At 41.2% G+C, this 21,186-nt stretch overlaps 1 protein-coding gene across 5 annotated transcripts in view; it reads right to left on the bottom strand.

Moving 5' to 3' along the window:
• The window catches only part of SIPA1L2 (signal induced proliferation associated 1 like 2), a 224,180-nt gene that overhangs the window by 188,764 nt on the left and 14,230 nt on the right, over positions 1 to 21,186 (bottom strand). Inside the window, exon 1 of one of the 5 annotated variants that reach the window (XM_054694988.1) lies at positions 7,016 to 7,105. The exons of the other annotated variants lie outside the window; for them this stretch is intronic. The gene's annotated coding sequence lies outside the window, so the exon portion shown is untranslated. Of the gene's footprint in view, positions 1 to 7,015; positions 7,106 to 21,186 lie in introns of those variants that run through there. 5 annotated transcript variants of the gene reach the window in all.

The raw sequence follows: 21,186 nt of genomic DNA, 5'->3' as shown, positions 1-21,186 counted from the left end.
AATAAAAGATATTTGCAGAAAATGATAAATACATTTATCAATAAAGTTTCTACTGTTTTTAGAAAAGTTTCCATAAAAATGGCATTCATGTTGACATGTGGTAGATATTACTTTTTTAAAATCTCATTTTTATTTCTAATGTGATAAATATCCATAGATAGAATCCATATAAATAAAAGTTCTTTGGAGTCCTCAGTAATTTTTTTTAGGAGTGTATAAATGTCCAGAGATTAAAATGTGTGGGAGTTACTGTTTAAATAACATTAGATGGCAATTCTCACAATGAAACAAATTTGAGAAATAAAGCGGATAAACTAAAACATCTTAATCATCAGGTGACAATGCAAAAAGCATTGCTATTTTAATTCCTTAAGCCCAACACACACCTATTGAGGTTTCTCTATAGGGACAGACAAATGGTTAAAGTATTTGAACATATGGGTCTCCATTAAGCTCCTATAAGTTTCCCAAATGACACATCTTATGTGACAGTACAGTAACACCATATGTAAATTTACTCAATTAGCTCAGTGATACTTACACAATCTCCCAAGTTCACTAACATTCACAACGTTGTCTTTTGCCACCATTGGCTGAGATATCTTGTTGAATTATTGATTTTCTGCCAATTAATTACCATACTAAGATTCAGTTAGGCTTATCACTGCATATTTTTTTCCCAGTCTCACTTTTGTACCCTATAGAGTCTGTTGGGGAATCAAAATAATTGGAAACCCAAGGATGAGAAACTGAATTCTAAAAATATCCTCAGTATAACTGACAAATAACCCAGCTGTCAGACATTTAAATGGGCTAAGATCTATTTTCCCCTGGATTCCAGTCTTTGAAGCTTTCCACTTAGATCTTCTCTCAAGTCTCCATCAATTCAACAACTTTACTATGTGAATCTCAGAATAAATCAGTTTTACTGAACCTGGCTGTAGACTGATGAGCAATCCATGTATACTCTCATTCATAAAGGTAGCATGCTTGAAATATAAGAATAGTAAAATTCAAGTAAAAATTTCACTATCTAGCTGGAAAGCATGAGTCTAAGGAGGAGAAATAGTTTCTCCTCAAATAACAGGCAGTGAAGTAGATACTCCTGCCACAGTTCACAAATCACCTATGCTAGGATTAAGACTCCAAAGCAAAAAAATAAATTAATTAAAACAAAAAAAGCCTCAAAGCAAATGAGTAATTTCATTTCTGTCTTAAGCAAAGGCTTCCTCTGCACAATCCACCTGAAGAACCTGCAATCCGGTGGTGCAAGTCCCATTGTTAGGGTGCTCGTAGGTTGCCTCACCATGTCTCAGCAGATCCCATATCAGAGCATGAAATGGGGCAGGATGTCCATCCTCACCTCCCTGTTCTCAAACACTCTCACCTCCGTCCTGTGGTTCTAACAGGCAGGCTGTTCAAAGTCGCAGGAATTCCTCTCAAGAATCCCACGACTCTTCTTGATTTCCCTAATGTGCATGTCACTGATTGGAGCAGCGAGATTCAGTTTGTCTCAACTTATTTTTGTACTCTTCAGTCTGGAGAAAGTTAAACAAATTAAGCCAAAGTGTAACAGCTGAAGGAGAAAGAGGAGGAAAGGAAGAACTTTAACTCATTCATAGCATCAACATTAAGATGACTTCTGGAGAAAAGAGGAATTTCTAAGTTGACACACTATTCTGAAAAGAGGAAGACAGAGAAACCACTCAGTGGATTGAAGTCATGCGCTAATTCAGATCACATCCCTTCCCACTTCCTGAAGGGCTATGTGGAGCCCACAGCATTGTCACACTCTGTCCTCTATCCACACCACCTGTGGCAAAAGAGCATGAACTCTTCCAACTCACAGCAGACCAAAGTCACAATTATGAAAAAGTGAACTCAAGAACAGGCCCTAGACAAAGGAAACCGGATACAGAAGGAACCCTTTCAAGAGAACTGAAATCCATCAACTAAAGCACAAATAACACAACAGGAAGAACTTAATTTATAAGAGCTTCCTCAATAGCATAGAACACACAAAAGGTATTAAATCTTGACCAAATCAATGATCTCTTTTTTTAAAAAAGCTGGTAAATCAGAACAAGGTTGCTTGAAAGGTGTGGGTTTGTTTTCCAGGCAGATGGCGGAGTGCTTTATTGCCTTGTTAGACTCTCCAGCACCCTATGTGAAAGTACCAACCCCGACAGGAACAATGAGAAAAGAGTCAAGTGTATGTGAATGGAAAGACAGTAAAACAAAAATGAGCAACTCTGCTTACTACAAAAATATTCCACATGTGATTTGCTACTTCCCTAACCAAACTGGAAAATAATAATCCAGCTGTTTGGATTTCGGGGAGGGGGTTAAAAAAAAAAAAAAAGAGTACTGATATTTTCCACATAGCCTACAGGGCATTGGAATCAACCCTATAATGGCAGGACTAACTAACATTGGGCTGCCTGGTCCTCTCTTCCACCAGCCCCATCGGTTCTGTTCCTCCCTGGGTCATTCTGGGTGGGGAGGAGCTGCCTCCAAGCCGGGTGGGAGAGTGAAGCTCAGAGCAAAACAGCACCAGACAGGGCAGCAGGAAACCCAGGGCCTGCTGTGAAGGCCTTTTCAGACCAGCTGCCCTCACCAGGGTGTAGGAAGGTAGATATCTCCCTCCACTGTCTTCACACAGACACTGGCTTAACCTTTAACCCAGAACTGCTTGACTGTCTAGCACCTTTGCGTCTGGACATGATTTTGTCTGCAAGCTCGCTCTTTTGACCTTACAATGCAATTTACCCACCAACATGGTTTTCTCGCAGCTGTCTACTCTCCTTAGTAAGGCCACGACAGGTTGGTCTCAGAAAGTCAAAAAGATAAGGAAGTTTTAGAAATGAGAGGGGAAATGCTCCAGAGCCCTTGTACCCACTTCCCCTCTCCCCCCCAAAAAAACCCAAACACATACAACCTTCCAGCCAAGTGGCCAGATGACAGAGGTTACTTAAATATCTAACAGTTTACAGATACACATCCAACTTGTCCTCGATGGAGAAAAGCTAAAGTCATTTCTTGTGTTTTAAATTTTAACTTATTAGAATTCGCTAAGATTCTCATTTCAAGAAAATAAAACCGGGCCTCCCCGGTGGCGCAGCGGTTGAGCACTGGGTTGCGAAGCTGCCCGCAGCCTCTGCAGCGCCGGTTCGATCCCCAGCTGCTCCCCGGCCACCGGAGGAGGGTCCCACATGGCGCGCAGACCTCTCCTGCCGCCCGCTGCTCCCCTCAGCAGTGTACTTCGGTCCTTCTGCCTGCTCTGCTCCCCGCTCTGGCTCTGGTGAATTCTCTCACCCTCCCGCGCTTCTGACTGTACCCAGTGCTTCTATAAACAAAACAAAAAAACAAACAAACAAATAAATAAAACATGCCTCTATTAAAAAAAAAAAAAAAAAGAAAAGAAAACCACAGTTGAAATGGCAGCAGCCTAGGCCTCCTCGGATCACTGCCTGCCAGGAAGGGTCACGCCCCCAGGGGCTTCCTTCAGGACTGTCCTCCTGGTTCAGTGCTTCCTTCTCTTCTGTGTCTCTTTTATCCCACTTGCTGGAAAGAGGCTGCCAGAGTCAGGAGAAAGAATAAAAAAAGATGACTGAACTATCTATTTCCACTAATTTATTACTGAAAATAAACCACCAGAAAAAGGGAAGAAAAAGAATGTAAAATTATCCTTTCTTAAACACACACCCGCGCCAGCACATGTACACACACACGCGCACACACACATACACTCTTAGAGGCAGTCTGAGAGCAAGAGGAATATTTAGCACAGACATTTGCAGACACTTACTGTCTGAATTAAAATGGGAAACTGCATAGATAGAAGTCACTGAATAATTAGCAGTGACGACAATTTTACTCTGCTATCTGCCAGATACAATTACTTTCACTCCATCTCCGGAGGTAAACACATCTAAACTGCTAGAGCTGAATGGGACCACCTGCCGCTGGTTTTTTAAAGGTTCTCAATTTTGGGATAAGATTGTGACCACCTATAATGTTTGCATCTAAAATGAAACAGTCATGTTCTATTATAAATTAAGACTGCTGGTCTTAAACAAAAATAACTTGTGGTTTCTATATGAAAATAAAACTAAAACTAATTTATCAGACTGTTTATATACTTCTGGTCCTAAGACATAAGAAGACTAAGAAAAACATTCTGAATCAACAAAGAAAGGAATGTTTATGGCTAACCAAGACCTGGTTACCTAAGTTTTCTAGACTTTAAAAATATGTATTTTTCAGGACCTTTATATAACCTTCCTTGAAAGCACCTTAGAAAACTAACAAGAAGACTAATTTCTTGATGTAAAATAAAAATAAGTACTCATGTTTCCAACTTTAGTTTATTCTTTTCATATGTTCACAAAAAAGAAAGTGAGCTGAAAATGTCTTTCTCTCCTTAAATCCTACATTTCATACTTTTCTGTAGTCCAACTAGAACAATGCAAGGGGAAAAGGTATTGCAAGTAATGAAGAATCAGTTCCTGGTAATTCTTAACCTCAAAAGATTCTCAGTTTTAACAGTGTCCCAACCCTATATCTACACCTATCAGGCATGTTCAAATACCTAGGAAACCCAGACACCAGCTGCAAATAAAAATAAAAATAAAAAAAGATTCTGAAGAGAGGAACTGCATGAATTACTCTATCTCATGACACACATGGACAACATACACAAAAGCCACACATTGAAGAAAAAATGAGATATTTTTCTGAAAGTTCTAAATTAAATATTGTATTCTTCACAAAGCTATCTGTAAAAGGTTCACATATCTGGCCAAACTCCTAAGAGTCAAGAAATGTTCATTTGCTTTACGCAAGTCCTATGATGCAGCAAGTTGACTGAGTTCTTGCTGTGTCCCCAGGAAAGGGGCTGGGAGACCAGGACCAGCCACGGCCGGGCCACTGAATGCATTCTCCTCTGGACTTGAACCCACATTTCAAGATATTCCTCAACATAAATTGACTATGGTGGTGGACTATGGGTGAGGTGATTTGGCAGTGGGCACACTACAGTGGTAATACCTGATGGGGGTATCCAAATATTACCTCAATTAAAAATAAATAAAATAAATTTAATTTTTAAAAATTTGAAAATAAAAGATATTCCTGAAAGCAAATGGGATATGAACCTGGGCACTGCTTTTAAGACCTGACCTAGAGACTATGTTACATTTCAAAAAAAAAAAAAAAAAAATTCAGTTCAGTAGAATTAAGAATTCTGAAATAACTATTAGAAAGACTTACTGTCTCTAGAGTGCTTTTCATAAAATGATTTATTATGGCTCCACTAAAATGATTAAAGAGAAACATTTCCAACTATCTATAAAACGTTGCTAGGCATCTTGAAAGTTAGAGAGTGGAAAGAATTTTCCCACACCTTGTCAAAATAAAATGAAAAGAGAGAAATTCTCAGCAACACTGAGAACAAAATAAAGATATCCCATTTGAAAAAAAAAAAAAAGTCCTCTTGTGAAATAAGCAATCCCTACAGAGCCAGAATGATGATCTGTAAAGGGGTGTGCTTCTCTGTGCACACATCAAGGGCAGAGACATCACTCGGACAGGCACCGTCTGGCAGGTCTGTATGGTCGATGCTAACACACAAGCTGGTCTAGCACCCCCTCCATACACTGAGACCCGAGCACTCCCCACTGTTGCCCTGACTTCTGCCCAAAGGCCAGACCCCTGACCCTCTAGAAATCCCTAGGCTCTAGTCTACACATAACTGGCCCCATCCCCCATTACCTCTCAAAATCCTACTCCCCTCCAGTCTCTCAATGACCTCACTCCATTGCTCCATCCGGACTATAACAGACTTGCACTGCATGACTTCACATAACTGATAACAGAAAAAGCAAACATAGGACATGAACCAAACGAAAGGGAAAGGAAAATAGAGCTGGAGCTGGAAAGTGGCTACGGCCCATGATGGGGGCGGTGGTGAGTAAGTGAATGAATAAAAATGAAAGTGAATGAATAAAAATGAGCAGCTGGTGCTAAGAGGAAGAGTGAAAATATAAGAAAAACCTGAGTCAGAGGGGCTGGTGTCAAAGGCAAAGCATGTAGGGGAGATACTGGCAGATACCCAGAAGAGTCAGAGTGGGGGTTCTTCCCACAACCTCAGTTATTGCTCCTCATCATGCATTCCAACAGCTCTGTTCGGAATGACTATGTCTTCAGATTTGTTGTTCCTGTACGTTCCATCCTCATTCTCTTCCTGGAAGAAAATCCTCAGACCAGGAATAAAGGGAGTGGAGTCCATTCTTCTTTCCCTGGCCTCATGTTAATAACTACATTCCCTTTTAGACTTTCAGAAAATTGATAGGCTCTGATATTCCCACTGAAGTTTCTCCCAATCCTACAACTCTCAATGCCTGAGTCCCCTAAATATCACATACTTAGATCTAATCAGAAATGATCTAACACCATCTAATTTACCTAGCAGTGGAAGTCCCCCAAATCACATAGACTGTCTAGGCTAGAATGTTCTATGAGAGGAATAGCAGAGCTGCAGCCCTCCAGTGGGCTGTGCTGATATACAGGGGTCTCAGGTCTAAAACAGAGGGGGGCCCCATCCCAGGCTTCCTGTTACAATCCCTGAGGAGCTCTGGGAACTCCTGATGTCCACGCTGCACCTACTTCAGTTAGATTGGAATCTCTGGGCGAGGGCCCCTGCATCTGCAGTTTCTCAAATTCCTCCACTCCACCCATGACCTCAACATGCAGCCAAGTTAGAGGAGATTCTACAGAAGCAGTAGCAAGGGCCTACTACTGAAGAACAGCAGCAGCTAACCAGGAACCAAGCTGCTTCCTGCTGAGCGCTTACACTGTCCTTTTCAGGCATCCCCTCCTTTACCTCCAACTGCCCTTCACCGGTGGAAGTGACTGGTCAACTGACGACTGAGGATCCAGTTGGGACTATGAGCTGGGATAGGACACTGCGTCCTTCCTGTCGCTATTCCCTTTCATTCATACAAAGACTACTTACCTGCAAGGCAGATCATCTCTGTTCCAAACAGCCTTGAGGCAATGAAGAAAGCCTCACTCTAAGAAACTCCGTTAAAAAAAAAAAAAAAAAAAAAAACAGAAATCATGAAAGACAAGAGAAAAATGCAAGCTTGGGTCCTCAACTATAACTGACGGTGCATTAGCAAACGACCAAGGAGCAGCCAGGGACACCAGCCTCCCGTGTTATATAGCATCACCCGGCTGCCCAGCTCCGCCCCGTTCCTGGTAGTTAGACCAAGCAGTCTCCTTGCAAGAGGGGGCAGGGAACAGGACACACCCAAAACAGATCTAGAAATGGGGGCAGGCAACAGGGCACATCCCCAACAAATCTAGAAATGGAAACAGGGAACAGGGCACATCCCCAACAAATCTAACAAAAAGTTTCAACCTAACCTGACCAACAGATCTAGAAATGGGGGCAGGAACAGGGCACACCCCTAACAAATCTAACAAAAAGTTTCAACCTAACAGGACACAGCCTCCCTCTACCCTCACCCTCCCAGAGGAGGCAAGCAGCAGGGCAAAGAAGGTCAGAAGCACACTACTCTTTGTCTCCAGGGTCACTGTTGTCACAGGGTGTATCCTAACTCTTTTCAGCTGTCACCTTCTTCACAAAGGAGAGAAGGCCCGGGGTCTGGACACTCTCCCAGCACACTAATCTCACTGCATCCAGCTGGAACAGGCGTCAGGTCTGCAGAGTCATCTTTTGTGCTCCCCCCACAATAGGGGTCTTCAGAATCCTGCCTGTCATATAAACTGTCTATAGTGCTCTTTCAGTGGCAGAGAGGAACTGAGCCTTAGAAATTAGAGTCTATGCAACAAATGACCATTTTCTTCCAATTAATGTAATTCATTATAATATAATTTAGTAGAGTAACAAAAATAAATAAAACCTGATTTATAGAGATATTTGAAATTTGCGATTTATTCCTTCAAAATTTTCAAAGGGAAAAATCTTAGCTTCATTATAAATAAATGGAAAGCATTATTCAATGCTCATTTAGAGGATCCAATGGGTCCCCAGAAACACTTGCATACTAATGAGTAACTCAGAATAAATATTAATACTATTGTCCACAAGGGCTGGAAAGTCCATGGTTGAATGACTTCCCATGCTGTTTTCAAAATTGCTCCAATTCACTAATAATGGCTACAGAATGCTACCTTTATGAAGAAAAGTTAACAATGGGTTTGAAGCTGGGGATAGAGGTGAAAGCAGTAGTCAGAGACAAAAGAAGGAGAGGAAAAAGACTAGAGAAATCTTCCTTAAAACCAATCTGGATGTCAGTGAGTCAACAGGCTGACATTAAGGATTTCTAATGCTGAGTTTCTTGCTAGCTTGCTCTTCTCTCTCCCTCCCTCTACCACGCCCCAGTCACCCAGAAGCTCAGCTCCACCCAGTCCTGATAGCTAGTCCAAGGTGGCTGGGTGTAAGTGGGGGTGGGAAACATGGCACCTCCTGAACAGATCTACCAAAAAGTTTTAACCCAACCAGGCACAACCTCCCTCACCCAGCACCTCTGCAGCAGTGGCAACGACCTCCTCCTGATAGAGCTCCAAGCATAACGTGCACTGCAGTCCAAGAGTTCTCTGACCTTTACATGGCAGAGGCTCCAATTTAGCCTCCCCCAATAGTGACAGGGTCTTCTGGCCTCGACTTTTACTTGCTTATAGTTTTAATGTTCTTTCAAAGACACCTTGTGTATAACAGAAGAAACCTGCTGTCCATTCTAGAAATATCACACAGACCTAAAGCTTAGACACTGCTGAGCCAGACAGAGAGAGGAACCAGAAAACAGGACTTAGAGGCACCTGAACCCCCAAACTTTCTTGGTCTGGTGGGAAGGAGGCATTTAAGGAGCTGCCTTCTGTGACACAATGTTATTCTCTGACTTGAAGCTGGTTCCTGAGTTCATCTGTGTGTTCTCCTCTCTCTCTCACAAGCGTACACTCAACAAAAGACTTCTAAACTTAGGATTTTTAGCATGTTCATTTAAATTTAATTCACTAATTGCTAATTAAGCAATTACCTAATGACCTGAAAGCCACCGGATCCAGGATCCAGAAACTTTGCTCCCCTTAGTAAATAATGAGTATCCCCTGGGAAGACAGCACCCAGACAACTGCTCTAAAACCCGGAAGGTAACAAGAATGGCAATGGGGGTCCTAGATTCAGATTGCATATTTTTTTTTTAATAAACAACAGAGCTGCTGCTGGCTAGCTGGAATCCTGCTGCTGCTGCAAAGCTGCCCACTCTGCCAGGCCAGTAACAGCTCCATGAATCTGACAGCAGAGCTAATCCAATGGCTGCTTTCTGACATCTTGCATTCCCCCCTCACTGCACCACTTGGCAGGAGGATTCAGGACAACAGAATGTTGACAGTTTTGCAGCAAAGCTCTGCCAGTAAGAATTTTGGCCAAGGGCAAATTTTTACCTGTTGCAGGAAGTTGCATCATCTGTATGCTATCAGATCAAAATGTGTTACCAACTCTGAGGCAACCCACAAATGGATGGTGTGCAAGGCAATGTGCCCACCCATGGGGCTCACCAGCAGGAAGCAGCCCTGATATTCATCCAGAGGTCAGGGAGCAGGGCTGCACATGGGAAAAGTACCGCCCACCCGCTCTGAGATCTGAAGCAATTCCCCTCTCAGGTGTGTTGCTGCAGGACTGAGCAGAGTCCTTAAGACAGATTTGTGCAAGGCCTGAGCCTGCCACTAAAATGACTGTAATTACTCTCTGCAGGGCTGGAGGAAGGTGGCAACACAAACCTAGCAGGCCCAGCTAAGTGAGCGAGTGCATCGCTCAAAAGTAATAAACAGACTATTCATTAATCGTGTATCTTCCTAGGCATCTCCTACTCAAGGTGAGAAGCACCTTCCTGAATGTGTGGTGCTCAAGACTAATCAAACGGCGAGTTTAGCAATGAATATACTAAATATCAGGAAGCAATCGCATGGGCTTGAGCTCCGTAGGGCTCTTGCCAGAATCATGGGCAAATAATCCATGCCGGAGTTTACTGCCTTCCCAATGGGCACCCTTGGCCCTGAACTGACTCTGAAAGTGAGACCTTTAGCTTTTCTGGGTGCTTGCCAGGATGCTTGAGAACTTCAAGTTCAGCTCTGGAAGGAGCAATAAACTAATGAGAGCCGTTCTGAGATTTCAAATGAAAGGGTAGTGATGGTCACAGAGTTTACCACACTCCCCCACCCCCCAAAAAAGGGAAAGAAAACAAAAATCCTACATTTGCATATCTGTGCTGTGCTGTTTTAAGCACCATTAGAAAGTAATTGTGAAAACAAAAATTATAACATCAACTTTTTTTTTTTTTTTTCAGTTACCCTCCCTAATAAATGACAGCCAAATCAGCACTCCCTTTCATTCTCAATCAAGTTACTTCTAACTTATTCTGGCTACTTCTGGCCTGTCAGGGCAAGACTGCCTCATCTGGGCAAAGGCCTCACCCTCTGTGAAGCTGGAGTTATGAATATGACAGGATGAGAGAATTGGGTTGCTAGGATGACTTGAGAATCAAACTATTGCTGTCTGAAATTGGCTTTTTTTTTTTTTTTGGCCTGAGGGTGTCTGTTTATGTAATTTGTTTTAAATTGAAAGGAGTGCTGGGTGACCACGTGGTCTCTCTGAGCTAGCAGCACAGTCAGCAGAAGGAGTTCTGAGCTCCCCAAACACAACACTGCAGGTCCAGGGCAGGAGGCCGGCAGTCACTCCCGAGAGAAATGGAAGCCTCAGGGGACGGGGACACACACACACACACACACACACACACACTCTGCAACTGCTCACTCTCTGCAAGTTCTTTCCTGTGGCCAGCAGACCCCAAGACAAATCTTCAGGACAACTGTACCTCCAGGAAAGCAGTAACACCCCCCTCCTGAGACTGGGGTGAATTAAAAGGGGAGACAGGGTTACTAGCGGCCATGGCTAAAGATTGAGGCTGCATCCAGCCACAGGCCAGGCACAAGACAGACATGATGAAGGCTTCCCGTCCGACAGCTACAGCCCTCCAACTAAGGCCTGATGCTCTCCCGGGAAGCCGTGGACACCATCCAAGAACAGTTAAGAGTGGAAGGGAGTTTCAGGACTCAATTTCTAAATGGATGGATATTCCTGTCTTCCCCACAGCTCCTCTCTAACTAAAATTTTACAGTGGTGCATTGTTTAAAAACCTCTGGGGCAACAATCAAAGGTAATTCACAACACTGATGACCAGGGAAGTCTTTTTTCATGATTAATCATGGCCTCTTGAACACACGAGGTTTCCTGTCTTTTTGTGCCTTAAATATATTTCTGCTAGAGGTGAAACTTGGCCCATTTGGGGATGTTCTGGATTCAGGAAAAAGAAAAACTAGAGATTAATGATACAGATTCTGTTTAATATACCTAGAATTTTTCCCAAAATGCCAAATGGTCAAGCCAAGTTGGAACAGTCCACAGATAACAAACTTACTTCTCCTTGATTGAACATTTTTCAACCAGGTAGATAAAATGAATTCTTTCAAAGCATACTGTCAAAGTCAACTCCTCATATTATTTTCATCTTGTAGAATGTTTAATAGGTGAACTTGTGATTAAAAAAAAAAAAGTTGGCTGTCAACTTAAAAGCCATGAATCATTTTTTAAAAAACTATTTCAGAGGCTACAAAGACAAATCACACCTCCACTGACCCTGACAAGGAAAAGACCAGCACAGTAAACACAAGTTTTCCAGCAATGAGGAAATGCCACTTCCACAGACAGAGGCAGAGCAGCTAAGACTGTAGAAGACAGGAAGAATGAGCCTTCCAAACACTGAAAGGTGCTACGCAAAGGGAGAGAGGCAGCAGGGCCATGCATGGACAAAAGGGTGACAGGCAGGAACGTCCCAGCTTGGAGGGTAGGACAGTGAAGGAATGGGGAGATTTTACTCAAGTACCTTATAGAGTTTATAAACAGCAGTGCCACAGCTAGATCACTGCCTCAATGAAGAAAATTCTGGCACTAAGATGAAGGGTGAGATGGAGAAGATGAGAAACTGGTGGTGGAAGATTAGCTAGACGGTGATGTCCAATAGAAACTTCTGTAGCAAAGAGAATGTTCCCTCTGTGTTGTCCAATATGGCATCAGGAGCCACACGGGGCTACTGAACACCTGAACTGCAGTGCACGAAACCAAGGAAGTGAACTCTGAGGGACTTTCAACTAATTTTAAGTTAAATTACCACATGGGGCATGTGGTGATCACACTGGACACACAGGCTAGAGAAATGCACCCTGAAATCAGACAGGAGCAGGGGCCATGAAAAGGATGGACTGAAGAGGCATTTTTGAAGCAGAAGTGGCAGAGGATGGTGACCAACTGAACAGATGTTAGGAGTTAAGAAGGAGACCACACTTTATCTAATTGGCAGACTAGGCTGATGGTGATAGTCCAATACCAAGAAGAACAGAGTATGAAGAGATGTGTGGGGGAAAATAAGAGAATCAAAAGGACTCATTTACTTTTAAACATTGCCAGAATGCCCAAGTCAGTTGGGAAAAAGTCAGACAGGAAAAGACGTGGATGAAGACCAAGGGAACTGCCAACATTTCAAAGGTGTTCAAGGGAGGAGAGGTCAGCAATGGCAAGGGAGAAATAACCATAAGTAGTCAGAGAACTGAAGAGCGTGGTGCCCAGAAATGGGGGTTGGGGGACGTGTTCAAATGAGGGGAGTTCTTCAGAGTCAAAGGTCAAGAGAGTGGAGTCATACAGGGCTGGGCTCAAGGTCAAGTCAGAGGATTTGCAAGACCAGGAATCAGAGTAGGAAGAGAAGGCCAGACATTGGGCATGAACCGAGGAAGAGAGTGTGGTGACAAGTGGGTCCAAGTGCTGCTGGGAACACAGCAAGGTCCTGGACTCACTTCTTGCTGGGTGATAGGTAAGGGGCAGGCCCAATGATGTGCTCTCACACCAGTTACAGGGCCATGGAAAGTCTTAGGCCAAGATTTCTTTTTCTCAGCCCCAGTAAAAACTATCAGGAGGGATCCAGTTACCAACTTTTGACTAAGGGAGAGTATCCAGGAAAAAAGACACTTGAAATCCAGAAGTTAAGTGATCCACAAGTTTTACGGGAAGGGACCTGATAGATACAGAGTTCACAATTCACTTTAAGAAGTCTCTCTTGTTAGTCTATACCTGTTGCCCCCATGCTATCTTCCTTCACACTTGCTGAATGGCACATTTCAAACTAAAGGACATGACTGCAAGATGGGGATCGATTACAGCAAGTAGGAGGACACACATTTCCAGATCTCTTCCTTATCCATCGTAAGAATCTTCCAAGGAAAAGAATCACGCAGGCCTGAGGGGAACTCCCCTGCAAGAATCCAAGTCAGCTTTTTTCAAGTCTACTTGGTTTCTGATTCCTATTATCAGTCATGAGAGGAACAGTACTCTTCACATCAAAATTTTATGTCCTTAATGTTCCGACTTTAAAAAAAAAAAGCTGTCTACTCATTCAAAACTCACTAGGCTGTCAAAGGCAGTGATGTTCATTTCCTCTCTAGCTGCCTCCTGTTCCTGGGCTCTGAACAGTCATATAAGATTTGGGCACAGACTACATGAGGAAGAGTCACTCAGCACCTGCTGTGCATGTGTCAGCTACCAGGCAAAGCGCTGATAAGGATCAGCAGTAATCTCCCAACCAACTTTCACCACAGGTATTTTGTCCCCACGTGGAGATGTGGAAATCAAGAATCAACCTGTTCCAGGAGGTATGAGCTCAGAATCCCTACACCATGCTGGGTACTCTAAGAGGCATTCTGAATCAAAGTGACTTCAACATCTCATTCATTCCACTAAAATCATACTGACAAGCAATATATAATGGCTTAAATAGTATTAAAAATAAGGAGAAAATGCAAGATTTCTTATTCTGCAGCAATACACTTATTTTTTTTATTTAATCTTAAATTTACTCATTTATATCTATTTTACATCCATGTTTGCTTTCTCCTCTCAGGTGTAGTCCCCATAAAATTCCCACCACTAATGCACCCGTGCACCATCACCATAGTCCCTTGTGCTCTTCCCTCCCCTGTTTTGACCCCTTTCCCTTCTTCTCCCCTGCAGAATGTCTCCGACTTATAGTTGCCTGTTAATTTTGGTTATTTATTATTTTTTTTCCTGATCCCTTATTTGGTTCCCCTGTACCCCTCCTATAAGTGAAACCATCTGATTTGTTTTTTTTTTCCTTCTGGCTTATTTCACTGAGTATAATCCCTTCCAGCTCCATCCATGTTGCAACAAATGGCATGAGTTTATCTTTTTTGATTACTGAAAAGTATTCCACTGTGTATATATATCACATTTTCTTGATCCAGTCATCTACTTTTGGGTATTTGGGTTGCATATCTTACCTATTGTAAATAGTGCTTCAATAAACATAGGGGTGCAGGTACCTTTTGAATTAATGCTTTTGTGTCCTCTGGTTAGATACCTAGGAGTGGAATTGCTGGATCGTATGGTAGCTCCATTTTTAGTAGTCTGAGGAACCTCCACACAGCTTTCCATAGTGGTTGTACCCATTTGCACTCCCACCAGCAGTATAGGAGAGTTCCTTTTTCTCTACAGCCTTGCCAGTATTTGTTGTTGACTGGTTTTATTTGTTTTTAATATGTGCCATTCTCACTGGTGTCCCCCAAAGCAAAGTGAAGGAAAAGATAAACAACTGGGATTACTCAAACTAAAAAGCTTCTGAACAGAAAGCAATATTAACCAAAACAAAGAAACACTCTACTGATTGAGAGAAAATTTTTGCACTCCATAGATCTACAAAAAGCTCACACGCATCAACATGGGCAGAAGAGTTAAACAGACACTTCTCCAAAGAGGAAATGCAAATGGCCAACAGGTATATGAACTGTCCAACATCACTTATAATCAGAGAAATGCAATTAAATCCACAATGAGATACTACCTTACACTTCTACTTAAACGCATCATATGGGCACTGGCTGCCCAGGTGGCCAGATGCAGTCAGCAGGGCTGCTGGGGACACAGCACATTCATACCACATATCTGTGCCTCAGACGTGCAAGGCTAACAAGCAAGAGGAATTTCAAGCTAAATATATTTTAGAGGCATCTTTTGTAACAGCATGAGAATGGTCTTCCTATGCTATTAATACTTTTCAACTATAATCATTACAATTTGATAGATACTAAAAACTGACTTCAGAGTTGCTACTCAAGCATGATTCTTAAATCATGCTTTCATAAGTCATGTAGACTAATTCAGAGAGACAATTAGCCTTTGACACAGCACTTAATTTAATAAGCCATTTGAGAATTTTAATAGATGCATTAGCAGGCATGAAAGAGGAAAGAACTATTTTTTGAGACCTTATAACTTACAAATTAGCTAATTTTTATTTTTAATGTAAATGTCAAAAAGCATAGTATCAAAAGTATAGTAATTATACTGCTAAAAAGATATGGATGTTATTGGAGTCAAGAGATCTCTGCTCTCAAAGATAAGCAAAAAGCATTAATGATATTTTTAAGTAAATGCCAAAGTCTCTAACCTTAACTCTTAGGAGGAGCTAAGAAAGATGCCCCTTAGTCAAGGAATAGTAACTGTAAGGATTAAATAATGTATGTAAAAGGCGCATGTCATTCAGTGCCTTACCATATTATTAATATTAAAAATTAAATTTCCTAAAATTAATACTTTTAGAGTATATATATGTATAACTTCGTAAACATATATATCAATATATATATGTATTTTTCTTATGTATTTTCCTATATAATAAGTATAAATGAATGACAGTAATCAAAAGATTGAAAACATACAAGGTCAGCAAATAACTTTCAAAGGAGATTTGCCTACATGACATTAAACTTACTATTACAAATGCCTTATGGTAAAGAACCTGTACCAAAATCACATATGTATAACTCACAGTCAGTTCTTCATAAATGTCTGCCAATTACTTGCATTGCAAACTGCTGCTAAATACACTTTAAGAACAAATCATGAAAGAAAACATAAAATAAAATCAATCAAAACTATGTTGAAGCAGGAAATAGACTGAGAGAGGATACCTATCTGCCTCATCTTTTTCAAATATTTCCTATTATAAAATTAATATATTCATTTTAGAAAAACTGGAAAAGAGACACTGCAAAAGAAAACGGTAATTACATGTAACACAACCACAAGTAATAACCATTGTAAATTTTTTAATGTATCCTAGTACTGTTAATGCATATGCATATTTAATTTTCCTGCAAAATTGGAATTATATATATTGCTTAGCAGGAAAAGTTCTGCATTTCATATTCCTTGAGTATTTTCCCATATCATTAAAAGGCCTTATAAAACAATATACTTAATTGATTTAAATTACCTGATCATATGGAGACTCACAATTTAATGTCTCACTGTCAATATTCCAGTTTCTGACATTATAACTAATACTGCATTGAGCATCCTCATAGAAACATCTTTTGGATCAACTGTGATTATTCCTTGGGGTTAAATTTCTACCCCTAAGTCTTCACATAATTATTGACCTTCTTTACTAGAAGTTGCACAGAGCTTAGCTCAGAACCATTTCTGTGCTGGTAGTACAACTTGCAGGGAAACTGCATGGGCCCTTCCTTTTCCCTTATCTAGCAACCTTTGACCCAGTAGCAGGGAAGAGCTGCTTTGTTTGCAGTTTTCAGGCACAGGTGTGAGTTTACCTGCTCAAGTTCCTATTTCCCACCCACACCCTATCTTTTACCTCTTAAGGGAAGTGGATAGAGAATCTTCAGGGATAGGGTCTCAAGAGGACCACTGTCTGATGGGGCTTGGGGGGGGTGGAGGGAGGCTACTGCAGAGTAAAACCACCTGCCATATGTACGCTTGGACCCGGTCTTCTAGATCAACTCAGCACAGTGTGAACAATGTATATAGTCCTCTTCTCATTTAAAAAGAAAATTTATTTTTACTTTTTGGTGTTAACAGGTGACCAAGTTAATAAAAGTTTTGCTTAATCTGCTGCACACCCACATCTCCGTGCATGTATCACAAACACCAGGTGGTATGTGTGCAGTAGAGGGTCGACCAGCTGTCCATGTAAGAGAGGCACGAAACCCCCACCAAGAGCTGGGCAGGTCAGCCTGGCCAAAGAGACTACTGTGTTTCGTGACTCTGACTTAAATTTCCAGCTCAGAAATCAATCTTCTGAAGACCTTCTTATCTACTAAGCTATTCCTCACTATAGGCCGAAGTCAAACCTCTAATACTCATCCCCTACCTCATTCCCCACATTATAGAGGCTGCTATTAAAAAAAAAAAAATAGCAAATAACCTCTTTTCCAATGGTTTGGATGCCACAACTGTAATCCTGTTTCTCTGAAAGCTACCCAGGATAATCACCCACATCAAACTACCCCAGACCAGTTAAGTTGTTAAACTTGTATGGTGAGTCCATGACTCATCTTGATCTTTAGGGCAGTATCACCAGGGTGCTACTTTATAGTTAGTTGTCAGCATAACACAAAAGTACACAAAATCCAGAAACCCTTTCATTCACCAGAAGACAAATGAACTGTTTCTTTACAGAATAAATTGTTGGACTCAGCCACCAAGGACATATCAAAGATGTTTGAAATACACCATTTGCTCACTTTGTGGATAAAAGTTAGAATGAATATACTGAACTTGCTGAAAGTGCTTTAAAATTTCTTCTTCCATTTCTATCAAAGTACTTCATGAGAGGTACTTCATTGAAACAAAACATAAAAACCACTATTTATATACAAATTACCCCCTGAAAATAGCATGCCATCAGTCTGACCCTGATTAGATAAAATTAATAAGCATGAAGTAAGCAAGCTCCCTTATCACATTAAAATCTCAAACTGCATGATACTGACATGTATGGTATTTGTTCAAAATATACTATAGCATTTAATATGGGAAACTACGCTTCTACTACTTCTACTGTTTAACTGGTTACCATTGCAGAGCAACAAAAAGTTATGGATGCTTGTGTTATTATATTAATTTCCTATAAGCACAATTACAATGCATTGCACAATTCTTTAAAAAAAAACTTTCTCCTATATTATGATGACCATGAGTACATTTATGGGACCATGACTACATTTATGGGAATATAATTTTCTATGTCAACTCTAATAATAAAGGTTGACACTTTTTCAGTTTGTGTTTCTTTAGCTCTGACAGTACCCATATCAAGAAGACAGTAAACCCAGGACTGTGGGAAACATCAGGAAGGAAATATCCTTGCTTATTTTTGTAGCTTTTTCAATGAAATGCATAAAAAAACCTGAGAAATCTTGATAAAATATTTGTAAATGTTCCAGTATTTGTTTCCAACTCCTAAAAAAAAAAAAAAAAAAAAAAAAAAACAAACCCAAAGCTCCACACTACAGTGACAATGCCAAGCATGACGTCAGACACACACACACACCCCAAGCGAAGGGTCTGAGGGTGATCTTCCATAGCACAGAGAAGGGCATCATCTCAACATCTTTTTCCATGGCTCTGAACCAACTAGAACTCCAGGACAGGGGCCTGATAACAGTAGAATAAAGTGAATACACAGAGTGAAGTAGAATAAAGACAATACAATAGAGAAATAGGAACTGGAATTCACATTTCTAAAATGAGTTTTAAAATATCACTCTGTGCCTACAGCAGCCAATGGGTCAGGGATGTTCGCTGATCTTCGCCTTATACTTCAGCTTTTCAAGAACTCAGAGTAGAATGAGCAATACTTTTTAATGTCTCTACTCCAAAAGATAATACTGAAAATGTTAACATTTTTATATGAACCTTCAGGTTATGCTCTTGTGAAAAGGTATCCTAGTAGTTAGGGCAGGAGGTGTTCAGGATGAGAAGTAAAAGGCCAAGTTGAAGGTGATCTCTAGCAATCACCCACTTTTAATACAGGGGCCAAAAGGAAATACCCCTAGGTGTTAGCAAAATTCTGCACATTCTCCAAAGGTGGCAAACATGGAACTGTCTTCCAACAATTCTGGAAATTACTTGGAATCTAAACATTCAGAAGACTGTACAAGGATTAAAAACTATGAACAAAATAGAGCTACCATTACAAAGCCAAGAATATAAGGACCAGATTTTTGGAAGCCACCCATTATATTATATCTAAAATGCAAAGTAAGCCATCATGGCAAAAAAAAAAAAAAATGTGCTTAATGAATCGCAAATTGGTTCCTCTCGATTTATGGAGCACAGAATATGATTTTTCAGGTGCTCTGTGCTTTCTTAATCCACAGAACATACCCACCATCTGAGAAACAGGAAGCCAAGACAGTTTTAAACACAACAATGTAAGAATCGCCCACAGGATTAGCGATGAGGTCCAACAGGTCTTTATTCTGAGTCCAAGAATAACACAGAACACTTAGTGGGAGGGTGCCATATAAAAACCACTTCTATGAGGATTATTAGAATATTTCCAATTTCTTTGGCATCAACTCCCCCTCTTCCCCTGAAGGCAGGACCCCTGAGAACCTTCCCTTTCTCTAGAAGCCTGGCCTTTTTCCTTCAGACTATTCTGATCAATAAAACACACTAACCAGTATCATGCAAAATACAAGCCTAAATTCCCAGCAGGGACTGTCAAATACATCCTGTAATAGTGAAGGCAGAAAAAGATAAAGGGTTTTGGCTGATGGACTAGTAAGTTATAAGGGCAAAGGTCAATGTAAATGTTTACCCATTAATAGAAAGTCAGAGCACATACATTTCAGAAGCAAGTTAATGTGGGGTTTAATCAGACACCAATAAATCACCAGGCTAGTTTTCCTCCCTTACACCAAAGTTTAATATTTCAGTTAAGATAAAGCAACACCACCCTTAGATTTTATAGACATTTGATCTAGCTGATTAAGTTCCACACTGCTCTTTTTCTTCACTACAAACAAAAAGATGTAAAAAAAAAAACCAAAAACCTCCCAAACTGCCACAGTGTGAGTTGAAAACACACCATCTGCAGCTGCTTAGGCGCAGCTACTGCCCCCAAATCAAATGAAAGGTTGAAGAAATGCTCCACTCCGCTCCTCTCAAAGTTATCCTCAGCAGCTGTGTTCTTATCGCTCGGGAGGTTCCCTGAATCCTTCCATGCTTAAATTATTGGCAAAAATTAACAAAATCAGCATAACCCATCTGTAACATATCCTGAGCAGATAGCAGCAATTGAGGAGAAATTAAAGCAACTTCCATATCAAAATGCTCCTGGTTAAGGAGAAATGCAGCCTTTTCAGTCTTAAAAATTGTAAAGCATCTCTTATTTCATTCTAGCAGGAGGTCTCCCTCTCTGTAACTCAGTGGAGGAAAATGACAAATGCAACCTTATCACTAAATTTTCATTCCTTGCAGATCTTGTATTCAAGAACAAGAAACCCTGCAACCTCTAGGAAAAAAGTTTCCATTGAAATCTAGAGACGGGTCCTCAACTTGGAGCCACATCAATGGACTTAAGACTCTCCTCTCAAATATGCTAAAGAAAATAAGTTCACATTCTACCGATGCTAGGCCCTGTGGGAGGACTATTTTGGAGGGTGTCCGCAGGGTTACGCTACACTTGCTTGGAAACACACAGGGTAACGCTGGAGAGCACAAAACTCAGAGTCCAGGCCAGGGGGCCATTCTCTACCTCCACTGCCTCGGCACTAGCACACTGACCTATGCCCTTGGGCCTGGACACACTCACAGTCTACGCCACATGGTCTCCAAAGCGGCTGCGGGGGTCAATAGGAATGTCCTTCAAGAGTCCTTCAAGGTGCTGGCAAATAGTCTGTTCAAAGTTATTTCGGGAAAGCAATGCAATGTAAGCTCTGTAGAGAAGAGGGGACATCTACACACAACTGTGTGCCTGTGATTTGCCCTGTGACCCCCTCCCAGCCCCTCTGGAGAAGGAGATAGCCCTGGACTCCAAGGAAACTTTCTTCTTAATGGCACGCAGGCCAGGGCACCCTGCAGCCATCTGAAAGGTTTCTGTTCTCAAGAACTCCTCTGGCTCCTCAATAAATGATTCCCATTATTCCATTCATCAAGTGTCTCTTAAGCCTTCTATTATGAGTGTGAATTTTAAACAGCGGACTAGGCCCTTTATTACAAACCCTAATCCA

Source organism: Talpa occidentalis, unplaced genomic scaffold, assembly GCF_014898055.3.
Source record: "Talpa occidentalis isolate TD23 unplaced genomic scaffold, MPIMG_talOcc4v2.1 talOcc4.14, whole genome shotgun sequence".
In the NCBI taxonomy this organism is placed as follows: domain Eukaryota; kingdom Metazoa; phylum Chordata; class Mammalia; order Eulipotyphla; family Talpidae; genus Talpa; species Talpa occidentalis.
This window is presented reverse-complemented; position numbering and strand designations above follow the sequence as displayed.